Here is a 10,555-nt window from a genome sequence, read left to right on the forward strand (position 1 = left end):
CTGTTCATAGTTTGATCTTCTTTTTCTTAAATAAGTCCCTTTAACATTTCATATATGGGCATTCACTCTTGAAAGAGATTTGTATTTTCCTGGTTTCAGCTGTTATAAGTAATAATGATACTATGAAATTTGCATACAGGGTTTTTTATGAATGTAAATGCTCATTTCTCTACAATAAATATGCAGGTGATGATTGTTGGGACATATGGTCAGTTATATTTAGCTTTATAAGAAATTACCAAGCCCTCTTCCAGGATGGCTGTACTATTTTACATTCTTACCCGCATTGTGAAGTCTACTTGTTCTACATCCTCCCCAGCACTTGATATTTTCAGTGTACTTTATTTTAGCTTCTGAGATCAGACTAGATAGGGCTGGTTCAGGGTGGTATGGCCATAGACCAGTGCATTTTATTTTAGCCATTCTACTAGCAGCACGTGTGAGTTTTAATTGCTCTTCATCCTCCCTGGCACTTGGTATTATCATTATATTTTATATTAACCATTCTAATAGGTGTGTAGTAGTATCAGATCTTGAGCTTAACTTGCATTTTCATAATGGCTAATGATGGTCAACAATTTATTTTGTTGTTGTTATGGTTATTTTTTTAACTTATTTATCTTACAAGTGGAAGTTTGTATGTTCTGACCACCTTTACCCAGAATTGCTGCATTGTATGGCAGACCTGTTTTTAAACTTTTTGAGGAATCTTTGTACTATCTTCCATGGTTGCTACATGAATTTACAGTCTCATTTTTTTTATGTCTGCATATTGTTCATGAAGAGACATCCCATGATTTATTTAACAAATTACCTGATATACATTCATATCTGTATTAGCTACCTTTGATTACATCACAAAACTACACATCCCTAAAACTTAATATCTAAAAACAACATTTATTTATTATTTACTTACTTATTTACTTACTTAGTGGGCTGAGGGTTGGATTTCCTGGTGTGGGCTGTCTCAACTGGGGCTGCATGGTCTACATGGGGTTTTTCCACATATCGGAGCCTCCACTAGAATGGATGGCTGCCATTCTACAAGAGGATAGCCTGGTTTCTGTTGTTACAAGAGTTCCGAGAAACAAACAGAACATGTCTCAGTCAGCAAGTCAACTTCTGTCCTCTGTGTTGCACTTGCTGTTATACTGTTGGACACATTGGTCAGTCACTGTGGGGGACGTTACCCAAAAGTGTGAATACAGAAATGCTAGGAGAGCTCATGTAGCAATCACAAGATTATTTTTTGACAATTATTAAAATTGATGCTATGAATATCCTAGTACCTGTTTGTTCTCAAAGAGATAATTTTCCTGAATCAATTATTTAAATTGATTGGTGGCTCAAAGGGAATAAAGTTTAAATTAGGTAATTTCAGCTTGTATACCCAAAACATTTTATTACTTTATATAATCTAGACTCAATCCTGCCCCTGTAAAAACACATCAAATGTAATGTGTAATATTTATTAAATGTAGTGTGTACTTTTTGAATTCAAAAACAAGCATGATAATAATAACATCTCCATTTAAAACTGTATGTGGTGAACAACCCTATACAGGTGTGAAAAAATAGGACTTAAAGAGGTTAGCATAATAGAATGCTATTATCCCATGACCTGCCATTCTAAATAATATTCACCATTCAATCTTTATGAATTTTTAGGGTTAAAGTTTGTTTCATGTTTACTTTGTATTTATTTAAATGTTAGTAAGACTGGCATTTAAAATTGTTTTGAGTATTTACAATTTTTAAAAATAAGTGGACTGTTTATTCATCATTTAGCTATTAAAAATTTAGGTTCGTCTTATTCCTTTTAAAATCACAGTAATAATTGCTAGTGAGTATGTAGAGAAAGGCAATCTCTGATATTGATGGTGGGAATTGAACATGATATGTTGAATCTGGAAAGTAGTTTGGTAATTTCTATTTCTCTATACCTATGTATCATACACACAGGCACTTCCTTTCCATTCCCTCCAGTCTTCCAATATATATGCCAAGTTCAGTTGGTCTATAACATCCTACAATACTATGACTTTGTTGATATGACTTTGTTGATACTATTGTAACCATACCGCACAAGTTAGGCCCTCCGCTCATCTCTGCAAGTTAGACCCTCTGCTGTTCCCCTAACTAAGGCTAGTTAAACTTTAGCTATATTAACCTACCCTAATGTTTAAACTGTGGAGCTCAGCAATATTGTGACCAGAGTCAATAAGTTGTGACCTCCTGTCAACCAACAGTTTCTAAAGACTAGAGAACATATTAACACAATGTTTCTGGTTCCTCATAGAAAAGAAATGGCCACAGGGCAATAATGTACAAGCTTACTTTGCAAAAAATAATAGAGACTGGAGACCACCCCTGATGCAGGTGACCTTAAATGGTGTCTAGAAGCTGCTTCTTGAGATATCAAGAGGCTGAATACCACAGAAACTTACCCTAACTCTCCCTCCCATTCCCCTTTTCCAGCTTAAAAACGCTTAAACTAGTCTTGCTATGGATTTGAGGCACTATTAGATCTCCCTTTTCGGTTGGTGCCTCCTTGGTTAATAAACCTTACTCCAAACTCTTGATGTTTTGAGTTTAGTGACGCTATTAGCAATTGGCACATGTAGTATAACATGACTTATTCTCCTGTACACTGTCATATTTCCCGGATTTTAGGCCACTCGTCTCCCCTAGGGTGCAAAGGGAAAGCTCCACCAAGGGCCTGTCCTTCCCATTAGATCCTCATCTTGCCTGGGTTTCACTAGTTTCTAGTGGCCTTTTCCCCATGACTCACTCATGGCTGCCACCCCTCTACCATCAGAGCTTCTCCAAACCACATTCTCTGTTCAAAAGTCCCTCCCAGCCAGTTTCAACTAGAAACTTGGCTCAGATTCTCAAGAGTGAGTTCATGTTGTAGGGGCACCTACACTTGCTGTAAGATGGTGGCCCCACTGGGCTGTTTCCCATTTTGTATGGAGTAAACGTTACTGCAATTTTAATTTTCTTGTTAGCTACCGGAAGCCAATGCACACAAGTCTTTTTTTTTTTTTAAGATTTTATTAATTTTAGAGGGGAAGGTTGGGAGAAAGAAAATATCAATGTGTGGTTGCCTCTCGTGCACCCCCTACTGACCCCGCAACCCAGGCATGTGCCCTGACTGGGAATGGAACCAGCAAGCCTTTGTTTGGTTCACAGGCCGGCACTCAATTGACTGAGCCGCACCAGTCAGGGCTGTTTTTTGTTTGTTTGTTTGTTTTAATTTCATTTATTTACTTTTAGAGAGAGGGGAAGGAAGGGAGAAAGAGAGGGAAAGAAACATGGATCGAATGCCTCTTGTATCTGGGAGTAAGCACCTGGGGTTCAGATGCATTGTGGGCTGATAGTTGGAGGCCCTGATACCTGAGCCTGTGTGTGTGGAGCTCAAACCTTGGCTGCTGAAACATTTAATGTACGTTCACCATTCCCTACTGCCTTTGAGGTCCAAGGCCATTTTTCACCACTAGTTCTGGCACCCAATTGTTGCCAGTGAAAAGGTGTTTTTTTGCGGTGTCCAGAATAAGGAATTTCTGGAGAAAAATTTAAATGTGGTGGCAAGATTTTATTCAGGTTAAGGAAAATAACATACCCTTGGGGGTGTGGCAGGTGGGCAGGCTCTAAAAACAGCCAGGAGGCTCCTGTTAATCCTCCATATATTTTCTTGGTTCTCAGTAAGAACAAGGTATCATTCAAACCATCCAACCCACCTTCCTGATTCTTCTTGGACTTGAGTTGGGCCCTCCTCCCAACCAGTCCTTTTCCTGGGTTTTACACCCTTTATTCAATTGATTACCTTTCTAGTTTTTCTTAGGCTACGCTTTGCTCCTTTTTGTCTCCATTTTGACTCTTACTGCGCAAGACCAAAAAGTAACCTCTCCCTGTGCCATCTCAACTATTGCACAAGTCAAAAAGTTCTAGTTTGCCACCTGGGTTCTGTTGCCCATCAGAGGACTTTTCTGCTTCCTATTCCAGGGATAATCTAGCACCAGCTGGCAGTCCTCCTGGGGAGATTTCCTGCATGCTCCGAAGATTGTCTCCTCTGAGGTAATCTCCTGGAGTGTGTGAATGATTCTGTTTATGGATAGCTTCCTCATGAGCTTAATGGAATACTGTCCTAATATCTAGTTTAGCTTCCCAGTTTTGAAAGCTTAATATTTGTTTTTTTAACACTCACCTGAGGACATTTTTTAATGTCGCCATTTCAATTCCCAGTCAGGGCACATGCCTGGGTTGCTGGCTGGATCCCCAGTGGGGGGACACTCTAGACGCAGCTGCACAATGATGTTTCTCTTCCTCTCCATCTCCCTTCCCCTCTCTCTAAAAATAAATGAAATGTTTGAAATATATATTTTTTAATTAAAGTTTTTGGTGAGATGCATAATCCAGAGATCCATTAGGTGAGTATCTAGTAGTAGATTGTTTTCTATTTAAGATGCATCTCTTCTCCTTTTGACCATTTCTTTTCAGATTCTTTCTGACACAAGCAAAATAACTCCAGTGTCACTTTAAGTTCTGTTCCCAAAGGATAATACTTATCAAAATTTTAGTTTATTTTCATGTTAGGTTTTGGTATTATTTGCCTAGTACTCATAATTCAGGTAAATTGCATAAGTGACACTATGATTTTTTCTCATGTGAAAAACATTTATAAATTATATGTAATGTGTTAACTGGTGGTATTATAAGGTAATTCATTAAGTGTTTGCATAGATTTATATATAGGTTAAATGTTAAATATATCATTTTTTTTCTTTTGCAGAGGTCAAAAGACATTTATATAATGACTGTGGTGGGTGTCAAGCCTATTCTGTGAACATTTTCAATCAGATGACAGCAGAGAATGGCTGTGAATAAGCCACAGTCACTGAAGCACCACACATGATTCTACACGGAAGTTGTCAGGATCTTTAAAATGCAATGGGCGACCGAACGGTTAGCAAACAGGGCTGACAACTATGAAGTTGTGCACACAGAGCCTCCCAGGCTATTTCGCAGCTGCTTTGGCCTACCTGAAGGGCCATAGTATGATGTTACCTTCGTTTAGAGGCAGAAAGTTTGATCCTGACTCTCACTAATCAGTGGTTCACTTTTACGGTGACAGATTTTTAGCTTCTAAATGAGACATCTTAACTTCAGGTAGTAATTTATGAAGACAGCTCTTATTTTGTTAACCATAGTTTCTCTTTAACATTTAAAAAATATTTTTCAGGAGTGAAAGTCTGAATATGCAGCATTGTGTTTATAAAATTAAATGGGTTTATGTTTAAAAATCTTACCAGCATGTAATGATTTAATGACATTCGTAATTTCAAATATTTATTTTCCTTCATTCTTTGATGCTCCTTTGTTTGCCTCCAGACTGCATATGTACTTTATGCAGAAGGAAAGTGATCTGTAGGTGTCCATCTTGGACACCTATGATAGAAACTCCAGTTACAAGAAGACATTTCTTTCCATTCCAACTTGGTTTTTTTTCTTTTCTTCTTTCAATATCAAGTTCAAATTCAAAGCTACTTCTTTCTGAAGAATACAAGCCTGCTATTTCTCCTGAGTGTGTTCCGTCTGAGGACTTGTAAGTGCCAGACTATCTAGCTCAGCAATGTTTTCCGTGTTAGGTTTTTGGAAAACAGGGCTGCTTTTGGCTCAGTGCCATTTCAAATGTATGAGTCCAATTAAAGGTACCATAACAACTTTGTAGTCTCTCCAGAAAATCTGAAAGCTCACAGTACTTCAGCATCAGTGCCACCTGCCTATGAGCTGCCACCCCTCCCTGGGCAGTGACCACCAGCAGGCCCCAGAGGCCAAGAGCGCCCCAAAGCAGTAGCCACTGGTCCTGGAAACCCTAAAAATATAATTTTTAAGAACATTTTTTGATTTTGTATTTACCCATGGATTTGTCCCCTGTTTTTCATCTACATTCTAGACTACTTATTTTTATTGCAGTTTTACACATGCTATTATTTTCTAACTCCGCTTTCTTTATTCTTTTGTATACCATAAAAGAGCAATAAATTTTATCATTTTATTTTTATTTTTAAAATATTTTTACAGGATTTTATTTATTTATTTTAGAGAGGGGAAGGTAGGAAGAAAGGGACAGAAACATCAATGTGCAGTTTCCTCTCATGCACCCCTTGATGGGGACCTGGCCAGCAACCTAGGCATGTGCCCTGACTGGGAATCAAACCGGCAACCCTTTGGTTCACAGGCCAGTGCTCAGTCCGCTGAGCCACACCAGCCAGGGCCACAGCAATAAATTTTAAGTAATTATTTCATATTTAATCATCTTACTAAATTCTTAAAATTAAAATGTTTTTCTTTGCAGCCCACATTTAGTGTGAAAACTTTCAGACACACAGAAATAGTGAAAGTATTTCAAATATTTTAATGTAGATTTAAAAAATAATTTTTACCTAAGGTTTACCAATTATAGTACTAGACCAGCTTTATCTATTATGTAACCCTTTATTCATCCGTCTTCCATAAGTCAGTGTTGGTGGTGGTGGTTTTGGTGCATTTCCAATGTTGCAAGCCTCTACCATTACTCTAAATACTTCTGTAATCACGTGATTAATTGGAATTCTAATAGCCTCTTTATTTTTCCCTTTGTTTACTTAATGAACAGAGACTTTATTTACAAATAATTTTGTCCTATGAAGTACAATGAAAGTGAACTTTGGAATGAAATGAATCTGGTTTTTCAATCCAGATTCTGCCTTTGCTCATATTGCGATAAATGTGACCTGTGTGTTTCCTTGTTAGAAACAAGAGAAGTTAATATCTCTCCATCAGGGTTATTTTGAAGATTATGTGAAGTAAAATACCTAAAATAGGGATCTCTGATTGAAGGAACATTGTAGAGTGAAAAAGGCTGTAAAATTGGAATTTTCAATTCATTTTCTCTTTCTCTTCCTCCCTCCTTGTGACTTTTTTTTAGAAATGAAAACTTTTAAAGCCATAAAATTACCTTAATGACCTAGCAATAGAATTTTATTTTAAATGTAGAAAGCTATATTTTTTCTGATTTGAAACATAAGCACTGGCTCATCCAACATCAGCAGACTTATACAGGATAAAAGCCCTGTTTTGTGGTGTATGTGGTATAGTGTATGTTTGTAGTGCCTTTTTGTGGTGGTGAAAGTAGTGTGAGAATAAAGGAGAAACACAAGAGGAAGATTGAACTGTAGGTTTTCCTAAAACACATATCAAGTACATTTAACCTCAGATTCAACTTAAAGCACTTTAGGGTCTTCTCTGCCATATGGGCACCAGACCTCATGGAAACTGGCTATACCCTAGGTGTCCCTGTCTCACAACTCAAAGGCAGTCTATTTTTTTTTTTGCCCATACTGATGAATACAATGCATCCCATGCCTAGTTGTCCTTGGATAGGTACCAGCTTCTAAACACTTAAGTAGTAGCTCTGCACTTGTGACCATCTCTTGAAAAGGAAGGCACTGGGGTGCCCATAAGGCATTTCTATTTTTGGCTCCTGGACCGGGGATCAAACCTGTACTTCAGTGTGTGCCCTGACTTGGAATCAAACTGGCAACCTTTCGGTTACAGGACAACACTAACCAACTGAGCCACACTGGCCAGGGCATCTCCCATAAACTTTTAGAAGTTTATATTATACAGAGGGAGTTATGGAACAGCAGCCTTAAAGTGACTCCATTAATTTACATTGAGTTTTTGTCAAGTATTCAATACTTCTGTTGTGTCTGGTTCTTTTCCACAAGCTGAGAATAGTGTTGCTCAAAACAGAAGACAGCCATGGTGTCCTGGAGAGAACATTAAAGAGTAGTGGGGTTGTCTTATCTCTAAGAAGCACCTGTACATACCAGCGAATCTGTTAAGGAAATGTCAATATACACTCATGAAATTGACATAGTCTTAGTCTGTCCTGATTGCTACAAAAGAATACCAGAACTTGGGTGGTTATAAAAGCTGAAATTTATTTCTTAGAGTTTTGGAAGATGCAGAGAGCCAAATCTAGGCACTGGCAGATGAGTGTGTATTGAGTGCCCGCTTCCTGGTTCATAGAAGACCTCTCTGTGTCCTCATGTGGAGGAAGGGGCAGGGGAGCTCTCTGGGATGCCTTTTATAAGCTTAGCAATCCAGTTCATGAGGATTCCTCCATGACCTAATCACCTCTGAAATGCCCACTTCTTAGGACCATCACATTTGGGGTTGGGCTTCAATGAATGGATTTGAAGGAGACACAAACATTCACTCTATAGCAAATAGGGAGTAATCATTTTAAGGAGTTCTATTAAATTAAGGGGCTTATTATTTGGAGGGACGGTGAGGAATACTCTTAATAAACTTTAAGCATCTCAAGAAGTTACTTTTTTTAATGCTCAGGTCTGTCTTCTCCAAGTAGATGAAAAATTCCTTGACATTTTTTTCTTTATATTTTACATTAAAAAAAAAAAACAAATAAAAGCTCAGTTCCTCAGTTGTACTACACCACACCTCAAGTGCTCGGTAGCCATATGTGACTGGTGGCTACCTCACTGACAGTGCAATGATCAACCTTTTGTAGCTACCTATATGGCTACTTGGAGAAATCTGCCATAATTTTCATCATCCTAGAAAGTTATACTGGAAAGCACTTGTAGGCATGATTTTATATTTCCCAGTACAGAAAAATAAAAACATTATATACTGACTTGGAAAGTGAATGAAGGAGCTACAATGACTAATCAGCATTTTGTCATTGAAAGGAATGAGCCATTTGAAGGCAGTTGTAAGGAACAGTTGTCTCCTCCCCAGATTATGTGTGATTAGAGACTTTAATTGAATATAAACTGGGCAAAGTAGAAAAAAAGAGAGGATCTTCAGTAAGCTAAGAGAGATGACAAGAATCTTAGTCTCTTAATGAAGAATATGGGAGATGGAAGGTGAGATCCTTAAGGGATGTCCTGCATCTGTGCACAGGACCCTCACCCTTGAGAGCTGCCACCATTTCAAAGATTCCAGCTCCACTGTTACCTGCTGAATCGAGACATGTGCTTTCTCTTCATTTTTCCTTCTGTCTCCTGGGAGTGGGGCTCTTGCTCACTCACTATTCAGTGTAGTTTCTCTTAATCTCATAACTGCCCCATAGTTTCCCCCCTAACTTATGAACAGTAAGTCTTGCTCATCAGAATAAAAATGGAAATTTGCTTTGTCATGTGGTGGCTGTTTCAGAATTCAATCTCCAATACTGGGTTCTGGGTAATTCAGCTCTTCAAATACATTTTCAAGCACCAATACCGTGCCAGGCATTGTATTACCCACTGAGGTTACATCAGTGAACAAAACAGGCATAAAAACTTTTGTGGACCTAAAATCTAGTGAGGAAGACTATAAAATGGGTCATGAAACCTCAGGATGTGATGAGTCCTATAAGGAAAATAAAGCTTCATAATAGTTCATAATTTATTATAACTCATAGTAATTTATAGTAATGTATAGGCTGTAATGGGAGTGGGGGAGTTATTCCCACTCTTGCCCACGCAGGGTTTTCTGGAAATGATTTGAGCCAAGACTGAGGTATGAAGGGGAGTCACCAATCATAGTATTTGTAACCAGAGTACATTCCGGAGCTGCTGCTTTTGATTTTTTAACTTAAAAAATGTTTCCATTCCAGTTGACACAGAATTATATTAGTTTCAGATGTACAACATAGCGATTGGGCATGTATAGAACTTACAAATGATCACCAGTTAAGTCCAGCGCAGGACTGTTTCTAATGATTGTAACAGCCTTCCGGTCTCGGACACGTAAGTGAATACAAATCCCCAGTCACAACCCACACCCGCTAAACCAGGAACTCCAGTCCTGGGCTGGGGTCCAGCACTATGCCTCTTTAAATACGGCCTGATGCACACTTTATTTTGTTTTGTTTTGGTTTTTTTTGCCTTAAATCCTGGGTTACACCTACCTCACCACGCTTACAATATACCTTTTAACGGAATGAATTCAGGTTATGCCCTTGCCATTGATTCCAGACTTACACTGGCCTCATTTTAGTGCCTTTGTCTGAGTCCACACCCTCAGTGACACCTTAGGCGCGCTGGTCCCAGTCGGTCTTCTCTTCCACGTGGCGACGGCCAGCCTCACACGGTACCAGTTTCTTTTTGTTCCTGTGGGACGATCCCAACTCTTTCCAGTCAGAGAGATCCGTCCCTGGGTGTCTGTTTACCAGCTGTATTATCCTGTCCCTTTTTAGGAGTGCCTCCCCCACTGCTATACCTGAACTCCTAGTTGTCCGTTTGGAAACGTTTATAAATATATAAAGTGGAGATAATAGTCTGAGGCTTTAAGTCCTTTTCTGCAGAGCCTGCTGAAGGCAACTTTGCCCGCACCGTGTTTGCATCGCGAAGCTCTGAATTTTTACCGAATATCCAAAAGAGTGGAAGTGCCAGAAAAAGAGAGAATGTCAGTAACTTTTCATTCTCGCCTTCTCGGACTAACGTCCCTAAAGCCGCGGCTCTGCCTTCCGCTCGGCAGTCAGGGGGCCAAACATGGCGGC

The sequence above is a fragment of the Desmodus rotundus genome, chromosome 12 (assembly GCF_022682495.2).
Source record: "Desmodus rotundus isolate HL8 chromosome 12, HLdesRot8A.1, whole genome shotgun sequence".
Taxonomy (NCBI): Eukaryota; Metazoa; Chordata; class Mammalia; order Chiroptera; family Phyllostomidae; genus Desmodus; species Desmodus rotundus.